This window comes from Artibeus jamaicensis, unplaced genomic scaffold (genome assembly GCF_021234435.1).
Source record: "Artibeus jamaicensis isolate MK-2021 breed Jamaican fruit bat unplaced genomic scaffold, CSHL_Jam_final contig_464, whole genome shotgun sequence".
Lineage (NCBI taxonomy): Eukaryota > Metazoa > Chordata > Mammalia > Chiroptera > Phyllostomidae > Artibeus > Artibeus jamaicensis.
This window is the reverse complement of record NW_026521842.1, coordinates 14,554,773-14,568,545: the sequence shown is the minus strand read 5'-3', so window position 1 is coordinate 14,568,545 and position 13,773 is coordinate 14,554,773. Positions and strand designations below refer to the sequence as shown.

Sequence of the window (13,773 nt, the reverse complement as noted above, 5' to 3'; positions counted from 1 at the left end):
ATTTTTTTCTCCTTCAAAGTTCTTGAAATAAAAGAAGCAAGATTAAAATATTTGAGTTGAAAAGCCATGTTCCTTGATGTATTTTGTTTCATTTATCTTTGACAAGACTACTAGGTCTTTAAAAATATTTAAACCTCACTCTTTATTTCCAGATGAGATCATAATGGACTAACTTTAAAATTAGTTACAGTGCACTGGTGTAGGTGTATGAAATCATCTAATCCTTCATAGTTTAGAAATGAAAATGTTGGTTATAAACCTAACCAAAATCTTATTTTCCATGGTTAAATACTTTTCTTTGATATTTTTAAAAAGAGCAATGCTAATATATAATGTATTTTTAAAAATATATTTTATTGATTATGCCATTACATTGTTCTAGTTCCCCCCTTCATTCCCCTCCACCCTGCACACCTCTCTCCCACCATTCCCCCCCCCTTTGTTTATGTTCATGTATCATAAGTTCTTTAGATTCTATATTTCCCCTACTATTCTTGCCCTCCCCCCTGTCTATTTTCTACCTACCATCTATGCTACTTATTCTCTGTACCTTCTCCCCCCTTCTCCTCCTCCCACTCTCCTATTGCTAACCCTCCATGTGATCTTCATTTCTATGGTTCTTCTCCTGATCTAGCTGTCCTCTTGGTTTGCTTTTGTGTTAGGTGTGGTTCTTAATAACTGTGAGTTTGTTGTCCTTCCACTGTTCATATTTTTTATCTTCTTTTTCTTAGATAAGTCCCTTTAACATTTCATATAATAACTAACCCATTGCCCCTCTCTGCCCACCCCCACAAGTGAGCCAGGTATGCTACATTCAGACTATAAGGCTCACCCCCCTTTCCTCCCAAATTTGGGGGGGAAGTGTATCTTATATTCCAAAAAATATGGTAATTAAGGAAAAGGTGTAGACATTTTTCTTTTTCTCTAAGCTGTACATTATGCTGAAAAGATAATTGTATTAAAAAGATTCTACAGATATTTGTGGATAAACCTATTTTACTTATGCTACCGGTATATCTGCATCTCTTTGCTATTTAAGATTATGCTTCAGCACCAAATTGTTTTACTGGGCAAGACAGAAGTGCTTTTACTGTCTAGACTTTTGAGAGTTTCTGTTCTGTTTCTGGAGAATTCCAGGATGAATGATTTAGTCTACATATTAGACTAGCTGAGTAAATTCAAAACAATCACAAACACATCCTAGTGAATTTTTTAAATTACAGTAAACATTCCTGCAACTATCTAATAATTCCAGTAATATTAATTTCCTCCTGGAGCTATTGTGCTTACTGCTTGAATCATTTAATTGAGCATTATTTTAAATTAAGCCATTTTTTTCTCCACTTTTTTATTTTCTTGCCAGGATTACAAACCCAAGAGCAAGGCACTATGAGTAAGATAATAATTATTTGTATCTGATGTTTTCAGTATAGATGTATACAGAATACTTTTTGAATTTGTTTTTTATTATAGAAAACTTTCAAATATACACAAAATTGAAATGTATCCTCACCCAGATTCCATAACTGTCAACATTTTGTTGAACTTTCTTTATCTGCCTATACTTTTTTTCTTAGAGTACTTTAAAACAAATTCATGAAATATTTCAAATTCATGAAATATTTCTAACAACAAAGACTTTATCACACCTAACAAAATTAATATCACCCAATATTTAGTCTGTGTTTAAAATTTCCAGCTTGTCTAAAAAGTGCCTTATTACAGTTGATTCAAATAAGGATCCAAATCGCACATTCCATTTACTTAATATATCCCTGAGGTCTATCTTTTAAAGAGCTCCTCTCTCCACTCCCCAGTCCCAAGATTCTCTTTTCCATGCTGTGTTCACATTCTGCATTTAACTTATTTTATCCTTTTACTTATATCTCTGTACTACATACACTCTTTTAAAAAAATTATATTTGATCAATTATGCTATTACAGTTGTCCCAATGTTTTCCCTTTTATGCTTCTCCACTCAGTCCCTCCATCAGGCAAACCCCCCACCATTGTCCATATCCATGGGTCATGCATGTGAGTTCTTTGTCTACTCCATTTCCTATGCTGTACTTTATATCCCCATGACTGTTCTGTAACTACCAATTTGTACTTCATCCCTTCATCTTTTTCACCCATCTTCCCAGCCCTCCTATTTGGCATCCATCAAAATATCAAAATTTTCTTTGTATCTATGATTCTGTTTCTGTTCTGCTTGTTTATTTTGTTTTTAAGATTCATTTGTTGATAGATATGTATTTGTTGTCATTTTATTGTTCATATTTTTGATTTTCTTAAAGAAGAACCTTTAACATTTTATATAATGCTGGTTTGGTGGTGATTTACTCCTTTAGCTTTTTCTTGTCTTGGAAGCTCTTTATCTGTTTTTTTTATTCTAAATGATAGCTTTGCTGGGTAGAGTAATATTGGTTGTAAGTTCTTACTTTTCATCTCTTTGACTTGTTTGGCAAACTCTTCTAGCCTGCAAAGTTTCTTTTGAGAAATCAGCTAGCTGACAGTCTTATGGGAACTCCCCTTTAGCTAACTAACTGCTTTTCTCTTGCTGCTTTTAAGATTCTCTCTTTATCTTTAAACTTTGGCATTTTAATTATGATTTGTTTTGGAATGGGCCTTCTGCATCCATTTTGGTTGAGATTATGTGCTTCCTGGACTTGTATGCCTTTTTCCTTTACCAAGTTAGGGAAGTTTTCTGTCATTATTTTTTCAAATAGGTTTCCAATTTCTTTCTCTCTCTTCTCCTTCCAGCATGCCCATAATGCAAATGTTGGTATGCTTAAAGTTGTCCTAGAGGCTCCTTACATTGTCCTAATTTTTTATGGGTTTTTTTCTTCTTATTGTTATAGTTTGGGTGGTTTTGGCTTCCTTATATTCCAAATTGCTGGTTTGATTTTTGGCTTCATCCACTCTATTGTTGATTCCCTGTAAACTGTTCTTTGTTTAGTTAGTGTATCCTTCATTTCTGATGACTTCTTTTTTACAGATTCCATGCCCTTTTTTTTATGCTGTTGAAGTTCTCACTAAGTTCACTGAGCCTCTTTATAACCAGTGTTTTGAACTCTGCATCTAGCAGCTTGTCTCCATTTATTTCTTTTTTGGGGGAGTTTTATCTTTCATTTGGGTCATCTTTCTTTGACTCCATGTTTTGGCAGCCTCTCTGTGTTTGTTTCTCTGTATTAGGTAGAGTTGTACATCCCCGAGCCCTGGTAGAGCGGTCTAATGTAGTAGGTGTCCTGTAGGGTCCAGTGGCACAGCTCCCCTATTACCCAAGCTGAGTGCTTAAGGTATGTCCACTGTGTGGGCTGTGTATGCTGTCCTGTTATAATGGAGCCTTAGTTGCTGTTGACACATTCAAGGTCAGCTGCTGCCTGTGATGTGTCTGAGGTCACACAGCATAAGGTACAAAATGATCTGCAGATGGCTGCTACATATATTGGGCTTGGAGCTGTCCAGGAGAGGCCAAGCTGTGAACCAAGGCCAAAGCTGGCTGCTGCTAGTGCTGGACCTGGGGCAACTTAGTGACAGGTAGGAAGGTACAGGGGCTTGCTGAAGCCAGATGCTGCTTATTCAAGAGAATTTAAGAAAATCTGAAGCATGGGCCAAGACAAGCCATTCATATGGAAAAGCCACTGGAAACAGCTTGTGTGGGCCAGCAAGTTGGGTGGGACAGAGCCTCAGGGAATCACTAGGGTGGGGCAAACAGCGGGGGCCAGTTTGATTGAGCCTCAGATACGGTGCCCACCTACTGGCTCTGGTTCTGTGCGGGCAGGGCTCAGAAAAGGAACAGTGGCCTCTGCCCACCTTTCTGTCTGGGAAAGCTGCTCCCAGCTCTCACCCTGGTTATGCCACGTATTTCTATAAAAGTGTGATGGTTAGATCTAGATGATTGATTCCTTTTGGCAAGAATACTTCATGAGTGGTGGTGGGTACTTCCTTTTTATTAGTCACATCACAAAGCACAAAATACCTAGTTGTCCCCTCTCAGTGACATTAGGGTTAATTGGAGGTTCAGATGTCAACCTTATTTATATAATACTAAGTTTTCTTTTCTTTTTTTTTTTAAGATTTTATTTATTTATATTTAGAGAGGAAGGAAAGGAGAGAAGGAGAGAAACATCAATGTATGGTTGCCTCTCATGAGTCCCCTGCCAGGAACTGGCCTGCAACCCAGGCATGTGCCCTGACTGGGAATCGAACCACAATCGTGTGGTTCACAGGCCTGCACTCAATCCACTGAGCTATGCCAGCCAGAGCTATAAGTTTTCTTTTCATCTTTCACTTAATAGCTTTAATATCTATTGAATATTGATACTTAGCTTTTTTAGGGGTTTCAAATTAGTGATTTTCTAACCATATTTCTTCTGTCTTAATTAGGCTTTATAATAAATACTTGAGGTTTTCAGCTATTATTTTCTGAAAGTTTGTTCAAGGAAAGCTGGAGAAATGCTTAATTTTTAAAAACACTTTATCATATGTTCACAAAAATAAGTTGGTGTGTCAGCAACCTCCAAAGGTGACCAATGAGACTTTTTGGGTTGTAATTGTTTCTAACTAACTATCTTTAGGAACTCATGGATGGTTATGTATTTGATGTATGTTAGTCAGTTACAACTATTGTTCTCACTTGATGCTCAAATTATCCAAGTTTGTCTTGGGTAGATGGGGAGGGGCTCCATCTAGTTGATACCTATATCATTTTTTTTTTTTACAGAACTTGAATAGTCTGTGAGAGCTTCCATACCTTCTATACCACACATGCCGGTATCATCTCGTATATGTTCTGCTCAGACCTGGCATGAGAATGTCTGTTTGTAGTACAGTTCCCCAAATTTTTGGTCTCAAGACCCTTTTACCCTCTGAAAAATTATTGAAGAATCCAAAGAGCTTTTGTTTATGGTAGTTATAGCTGCTTAATTTCTGTATCAGAAATTAAAACAGAAAAATTATGTATTGTTAGTTAATTTAAAAATAACAATGACAAAACCATTATGTGTTAATACATTTTTTAAATGAAAAATAACCTTCAAAACATAATGTAGTTAGAAGCATGACATTGTTTACATTTTTATAAATCTTGTCTTTATAAGAGAAAAACTGCTAGATGTTCAGATCTGTTTTTACATTTAATCTGTTGCAATACATAGTTTTTGTTGAAGTAGTTAAGAAAATCTGGCTTCACATAGTTATGTAGTTGGACAAGGGATGGGCATTTTAACAACCTTTTCAAGTAATTATGGGTATTCTTTGATGCTACTCCAAAACTTGACAGGTGATAGTTTCTTAAAAGTTGGTTGCAATGAAGAATCTGAAACTACATCAGTGAAGTTTTTGTACTCTGTTAAACTAAATCCATTATCTCTCTTGCACTTTGGACCATGTATGGACATACAATTTTGCAACACATGAATTTGTCATTTGGAAAATACCAGTTCTTTGAGTTATACAAATCTTGCAAATGTTGACACATTTGACTATATGGTATCAAAAAGAAATCACATTTTTAAACATCACTGTTGATATCATCAGAAAAAATCTTAAGTATTGACAAGCTGTCAACCTTAGGGTATCGAACAAAATTTTCTAAAATCTACTTTTTGCTTTAATGCTTGTACTTCAACAAATACTGAAGGTTGTTTTCTGTGTGGTGACAGCTGACTTTATTAATTTTTGAGAAAATAGCTGTCAGATACTCATGTCTGAATAACTAGAATTTGGCTGCCAGTTGTTCTTTAAAGTAAAAATGGTATTCCATGAAAAATGTACAGCTTGTTTGCAACTCAGTTGCACAAATACTTTTCCTGGAGACAGCCATCCTGTGTTGGTGCACAGCAGAAGTGTATTTCCTGTGCTTCCCATTTCTTCACCTAGAATATCAAAGACGTGTACCAGATGTCAACATTTAATAAAATAATTTTTACTACTTCATCAAGGATATTCTTAAGTAGAAATGACACTTCCCCCTATTGTCAATATGTGTGATGAGGACTACAGTGGGTACTCAGCTGGCTTGGTGCCACTACCTTGAGTGGGTTCAGGCACCAGAAATGTTGCCCCTACTGCTTTTGTATCACCAATGTGACTATTAACGTAGTGAAAAGAGGAAATAAATAATGTTGCTTGAGCCCACAGACCATATTTGACAACTGCTGCTCTAGTGTTTCCCCATTATGTCAGCCACTGATTTTTAAATTTTTTTGTATTATTTTCATTTATATTAATGAGACATTAATTACTATTTTTAAGGCTTTTTTTTTTTACCTTGTTTGAAACTAGCCCACACAGTACAGAACTGTGAGGCCAACTTCAGTGTTACTTTCCCTTCTTTTACAACCACCAAGACCGGTTGGTGTTCAGATCTGATGGGAAAGAGAACTGGAGAGTTATTTTTAAGGCTTTTTAAAACCACAAATGCATGTTTAGTTTATCCATATTTTAAATCTGCGGAGACGAGCATATGTTTCCCTTTAGTTTTATTAATATGATTAATTATATTAATGGATTTCCTAATATTGCATCCCTTTCACATTTCTGGAATAAGCACTGCTTGATTATGGTAGATTATTGGATTCTGTTTACTAATATTTAAAATTTGTTTGCATTATTATTTATAAGTGAGATCAGTTTATAATTTTGTTTTATTAAGCAATATTTGGTTTCAGAATCAATGTTAAATTTGCTTTATAAAAATGATTTAAATTTTTTTTCTATCCTCTGAAATAGTTGAAGTAGCATTTGAATCATCTGGTCGTTAAAGATTTGATAGATTTCTTTGTGAAACCATCTGACTCTGGTGTTTTTCTGTCAGGGAAACTCTTATGACTTCATGTATTTTATTTTACAAAATTCATTTGTTTAGAGTTTTTATCTCTATTAGTATCAGTTTTGGTATATTTACCTAGAGTGCTATTTATTTCATCTAGGTTTTTTGAAATAAAATTTCCTCTTTGAACTGTACAAAGTCATCTCATGATTTAAAAAAATTTCCTGTTTGAGCTTGTTTCTTTTGTTTGTGTACTTGTGCTTTCTCCCAATCCTCTAAAAATCAGGGTAACTATTTATATTTTGTTGATTCATTTTCTTTAAAAATATTTATTTATTTTTAGAGACAAGGGGAGGGAGGGAGAAAGAGAAGGAGGGAAACATCAATGTGTGGCTGCCTCTTGCATGCCCTGAACTGGGAACCTGGCTTGCAGCCCACGCATGTGCCCTGACTGGGAATCAAACCAGTGATCCTTTGGTTCTCAGGCCAGCACTCAATCTACTGAGCCACACCAGCCAGGGCTGATTAATTTTCAAAGAACCAGCTTTTTTGTTTTACATATTTTTTTTAACTCAGCAATTTCTCTGTTATTTTTTACAAATTGTAATATAATGGACATATAACAATGTATTAGTTCTAGATGTACAACATGATTTGATATATGTACCTATATTGCAAAATGATCACCACGATAAATCTAATTAACATTCATCACTTTACATAGTTACAAAGTTCTTCTTATGAGAACTTTTAAGATCTATTCTCGTAGCAACTTTCAAATATACAATACACTATTTATACAATATATATTCAATATAGTATTATTTTATTTTTATGTACTTTATATATGTATATCCCTGCTCCTGGCAGCCATTAGTCTGTTCTCTGCATCTGGGAGCTCAGTTATTCAAATAAAAATGTTTCAAAGATTGTACATACAAGTCAGATCATCTAGTATTTGCCTTTGTCTGACTTTTTTTACTTAGCATAATGCCTTCAAGGTCTATTCATGTTGACACAAATGGCAGGATTTTCTTCTTTTTTTATAGCTGAATGATATTCTCTTGTGTATAGATCACATTTTTTTCATCCATTCACCTATCAGTAGATATGTAGGTTGTTTCCAAATTTTGGCTATTGTGAATAATGCTGCAAGGAATGTGGGGGTGTGTATCTTTGTGAGACAGTGTTTTCACCTCCTTCAGATAAACATCAAAAAATTTTTGGATCACCTGGCTGGTGTAGCTCAGTGGATTGAGCGTGGGCCTGCGAACCAGACAATTGCGGTTCGATTCCCAGTCAGGGCACATACTGGGGTTGCTGGCCAGTTCTCTGCAGGCCTGTTCCCAGCAGGGAACGCGCGAAAGGCAACTATACATTGATGTTTCTCTCCCTGTCTCCTTCCCCCCTTCCCCTCTAAAGATAAATAAATAAAATCTTAAAAAAAAATTTAAAAAAATTTCTGGATCGTATAGTGGTTTTATTTTTAACTTTTTGAGGAATCTATATTCTCTTCTAGTGGAGTAAAATAGTGGCCACACAAATTTACATTCCCATTAAGAATGCAGGAGGGTTCCCTTTTCTCCACATCCTTAGCAATACTTAACTTTTGTTTTTGACGAGCCATTTTAACAGGACTGAGGTGGTATTTCCTTGTAGTTTTGATTTGCATTTGCCTGATGCTTAGTGATGTTGAACACCTTTTCATGTACTTGTTGGTCATTGTACGCCTTTTTGGGAAGAATGTCTAGATTCTCTACCCATTCTTAAATCAAAAGTGTGTGTGTGTGTGTGTGTGTGTGTGTGTGTGTGTACATATATACATACACACTCATTTTTAAATCATATATTTGTTATTGAGTTGTATAACTTCTTTATATATTTTGGTTATTAACCCTTTATCAGGTATGATTTGCAAATACTTTCTCCTATTCAGTAGGTTGTCTTTTCATTTTGTTGATGGTTTTCTTTGCTATACAGAAGCTTTTTAGTTTGAGGTAGTCCCATTTGTTTATTTTTGCTTTTCTTTGCTTTTGGTGTCAAATCCAAAAAATCGTCACCAAGACAGATGTTAAGGAGCTTTTAGTCTATGTTTTCTTCTAGAAGTTTTGTGGTTTCAGATCTTATGTTAAAATTGTTGATCCATTTTGGGTTGGTTTTTTTAATTAAGATTTTATTTATTCTTGGAGAAAGGGGAGAGGAAGGAGAAAGAGGGAGAGAAACATCAACTGGTTGTCTCTTGCATGCCCCCAACTGGTGAAGTAGCCAGCAACCCAGGCCTGTGACCTGACCAGGAACTGAACGTGCAAACCTCTCGTTTGCAGGCCAGCACTCAACCCACCGAATCACACCAACCAAGGCAATTTGGGGTTGATTTTTATGTGTTCTGTAAGACAGTTGGCCAGTTTCATTCTTCTGCATATGGCTGTCTAATTTTCCCACCACCATTTATTAAAGAGACTGTCCTTTCCTCATTGTATGATCTTGGCTCTGTGTCACAGTTTTTTTTTTGAAAATTTTATTCATTGATTTTAGAGAGAGAAGAAGGAGAGAGAGAAACAGATTTATTGTTCCACTTATTTATGCATTCATTGGTTGCTTCTTGTATGTGGCTTGACTGGGGATTGAACCCGTGTACTTGGTGTAGCAGGTTGATGTTCTATCTACTTGTTGCTCATGTTGCCTGGCTGTTACTGGTAGCTCCTGCCCTTCTTTGTTCCTAGCCATCTCTAGACATCTCAGCTTTGCTGGTCTCTGGGTGGGGTAAAACTGAAGTGGATTGCTCACCCTGCTGTCCTTTTATTATTACGGAGAACTCTTCTGGGCTGGGGAGTTCCCTTTTAGGGGATGGGATGATGCAGGCAAAATGAAACTTTCTCCTACACTTTTTGTGTGGTTATTCTCAGGGTTTTGGTTCCATTATGTTGTTTGAAGCTTCTTAAGTGGACTCCTGAGCAATCCCAAAGCTATTTTCATTTGCAGATAGGTGTCTAATTGTTGTTCTTTGTGTGAGACCGAAGCTGGAGTCTCTTGCCTTCTTGATGATATCACTCTTGTTCAGCCCTTACAAAATTTCACTGTAATCCTGCAACCTTGTTATAATCACTTCTTAGTTACAGGAGTTTTGTCAATTTTTTTTCCATTTTCTACATAGACCATCATGGTAACTGCAAACAAAGACAGCTTTATTTCTTCCTTCCCAACATATATATCTTTTATCTCCTTTTCTTGTCTTATTAGATTACCTAGGATTTCCAGCATAATGTTGAAAAGCAGTGATGAGAAGGGACATTCCTGAGAACAAGTGGGCAGTGACCAGAGGGGAGAGGGAAGGGAATTTAAGGGGGAAAAAGGAGAGGGATTTTGAGGAACAAGTATGAAAGACACAGGGATGAGGACTAGGAGGGGAGGAAATGGGAGGGAGGTGGGGAGCATTGGGCGGGGGTGGGGGCTGGGATGGGAGAAATACACAAAAAAATGTACTTGAAAAATAACTAAATAAAATTAAAAAAAAAAAAAAAGAAGGGACATTCTTGCCTTGTACCTGGTCTTAGTACCTGGAAAGCTTCGAGTTTCTAACCATTCAGTATGATGCTAACTTTAGTTTTCTTTGTAGATATTCTTTGTCAAGTTGAGGAGGTTCCCATCTATTCTTTGTTTGCTGAGTTTTTATCATGAGTGGTATTGGGTTTTGTTAAATGCTTCTTCTACATCTATTGATATAATCATGTGATTTTTCTACTTAAGCCTGTTGATGTTATGGATTACAGTAATAGATTTTCAAATGTTCAACCAGCTTCCCATACCTGGGATAAATGCCATTTAATTGTAGTGTATAATTATTTTTATGCATTAATAGGTTTATTTATTTATTTATTTATTTATTTATTTATTTTTAAATTTTATTTATTTATCTTTAGAGGGGAAGGAGAGAGGGAGAGAAACATCAATGTATGGTTGCCTCTACTGCATCCCCTTCAGGGAACTGGCCTGCAGGGAACCTGACAGCAACCCAGGCATGTGCCCTGACTGGGAATTGAACCGCGATCCTCTGGTTCACAGGCCCATGCTCAATCCACTGAGCTACACCAGCCAGGGCTATTTATTTTTTTTAAAGATTTTATTTATTTATTTTTAGACAGAGGGGAAGGGAGGGAGAAAGAGAGGGAGAGAAACATCAGTGTGTGATTGCTTCTTGCACTCCTCACACTGGGGAACCTGGCCTGCAACCTAGGCATGTGCCCTGACTGGGAATCGAACCAGTGACTCTCTGCTTCACAGTCCAGTGCTCAATCCATTGAGCCACACCAGCCAGGGCTAATGAGTTTATTTTGATATATTTTGTTGAGGATTTTTGCATCTGTGTTCATGAGCAATATTGTTCTGTACTTTTGCTTGTAAAAGCATTGTCTGGTTTTGGAAATAGGATAATGCTGGCCTCATAGAATTCACAAGTGAACCCACTTGGGCTGAATGCTTTACTACTTAGAAGGTTATTAATTATTGACTCAAATTTCTTTAATAAATATAGGCCTATTCCAATTATCTATGTATTTCCTTTTTGTGAAATTTGGCAAATTGTGTCTTCCAAGGAATTGGTTCATTTTATCTAGGTTATTAAATTTGTGGGCATGGAGTTCATAATATTTCTTTATTATCCTTTTAATGTCTGTAGGATCTGTAGTAATTTACCCTCTTTCATTTTTGGTATTAGTAATTTAAGTCTTCTCTCTTTTTCTTAGCCTGGATAGAGGCTTACTGATTTTACTGATTTTTTTCAGAGAACTAGGTTTTGATTTTATTGATTTTTTTCTATTGATTTCCTTTTTCAGTCACATTGATTTCTACACTAATTCTTATTAGATAGTTTTTTCTTACTCTGGATTTTATTTGCTCTTCTTTTTCTAGTTCTCTAAGGTAGAAGCTTAGATTATTGATTTTAGTTCTTTCTCTTTTCTAAAATATGCATTCATGGCTATAGATTTCCCTGTAAAGCACAACTTTTGCTGCATTCCATGAGTTTTCATGTTTTATTTTTATTTTAATGTAATTCAAAATTTTAAAAATTCTTTTGAGTTTTTTTTGACTCACTTGTTGTTTAGAAGTATATTGTTTAACCTCCATATATTTTGGGATGTTCCAGCTATCTTTCTGTTATTGACTTATAGTTTAATACCATGTGGTCTCAGAGGAGAGATTGTATGTCTCTTCTTATAAATTTATTAAAATTTGTTTTATGACCCACAATGTGATCTATCTGAGTGGATGTTCCACATGAGCTTGAGAAGAATGTGTAATTTGCTTTTGGATAAAATCATTTATAGGTGTTAATTATATCAACTTGATTGATGGTGTTATTGAATTAAATTATGTCTTTACTGATTTTCTGCCTCTGGATCTTCCCATTTCTGATAGAAGGATGTCGTAAAATAATAGAAAAAATATATGTTGGTCTCTGTCCCAGGTTCCTGGCATAGTGCTCCTAAACCCCTTGTAATTTCCCAAGTGACAAGAACACTAGGAACAACTTTTATTTTGTTATTGTAATATTCTAATATCCTAAGAACACTAGGAGCATCTTTGGTTCCAGGTCCTGACACAACTTCTAAATCCCTTGGAAGTTGCTGGGTGATAGGAAGGTATTATACCTTTCCATTTATTTGGGTCTTTTAAAAATGTCTTTAGCCATATGTTGAAATATTTTTCATAAAAGTCTTTTCTACTTTTGTTAGAATTGCTCCTAGAGACGTTATAGTTTTTCATGCTGTGTAAAGTTTTATGTAATTTCTTATTACTGAATTATGAAAATACTATTGATTTTATGTTATCCTGACATCTAGAAAATTGATTGAGCTTTCTTATTTTTCTAAGCTTACCTGTTTATACTATTGTACTTTGTATATTGATAGTTATGTGGTATCCGATAAAAAATTTCGTCTCTTTATTTAATTTTTTTGCCTTGTTACACTAACTTTTCTAGAATAATGACAGCAACAAATTGTATTGTGCTGTGCCTGGCTTTAGTGCATCAAATATTTTATAAGTATTATGTCTGTCACAGGGTTTTTTTGTTGTTGTTAGATAACTATAATGTTTTAGTATGCTAACTTTTAATAAAAATATGAATAATTTAAACAATCTCACTCTCTTGTCTTCTAGCTTATATGGTGTTTCAACAAGATGGCTGTTATGATTCTTATATTAATTTTTCTCTAGGAATGAGTCCTCTTCCCTCTTTGCTGATTTTAAGATTTTCTCTTTGATTTGTGTGTTCAGAAATTGAGTATAATGTATCTCTCTCTGGATTGAGTGTTTATCTTTGTTGGTGGTTTGGATCTGTAGTTTGATGCATGCTATTAATTCTGGAAATTTTTAGTCATTATCCCTTCAGATATTTATTCTATCCCATTCTCTGTCTTTCCCTTTTGTAATTCTAATTGCACATTTGTTAGATCATTTGATTTTGTCTTGCAGTTCTGTTTTTATTTTTTACTCTCTTTGTCCTTCAGTTTGGATATTTTCATGTAACCGGTTTTTTCCTTAGCTCTGTTAAGGTTGCTGATGAGGCTGTTGATGACTATCTTGACCTCTATTACTGCTTTTCACTTCTAGCATCTTCATTTAATTTTTTTCTTACAGTTTCAATCTCTCTGCTGAAATTATTCATCTGACAATGAGTGATGTCCATTTCTATTAAAGGCTTTGGCATATTTTAATAATTATTTTAAATTCCCTGTTTGATAGGGAACTTAACATCTGTGTTGTATATGAGTCTGGTTTTGTTGATTTGTTGATTATTTTGTCTCGGCATTATGGAGTGTTTTCCTTTTTTTTTTTTTTCCTGCACACCACATTCCCAGTGATTTTTTTCTTTTATAGGGGAGATAGAGAAGAGGAATCTGGCAGCGCTCCACGGCCTTCCTGCAGCAGCTGTTCTTCCCCTCTCCTAAGCCTGTACCATTAAGGATGCTTTCTCAGGACTTTTGCCATCGTTTTTG

At 35.4% G+C, this 13,773-nt stretch overlaps 1 protein-coding gene and 1 non-coding gene across 2 annotated transcripts in view; one reads left to right on the top strand and one right to left on the bottom strand.

Annotated features, from left to right (window-relative positions):
- Window positions 1–6,272: 6,272 nt before the first annotated feature.
- Window positions 6,273–6,396, bottom strand: LOC119050198 (small nucleolar RNA SNORA61). Its single transcript, XR_005082703.2, has one exon. It is a non-coding gene; the product is annotated as a small nucleolar RNA SNORA61 (small nucleolar RNA).
- Window positions 6,397–13,660: 7,264 nt separating this feature from the next.
- Window positions 13,661–13,773, top strand: part of HYDIN (HYDIN axonemal central pair apparatus protein) — a 339,107-nt gene continuing 338,994 nt past the window's right edge. Inside the window, exon 1 of the mRNA XM_037154186.2 lies at window positions 13,661–13,773. The gene's annotated coding sequence lies outside the window, so the exon portion shown is untranslated.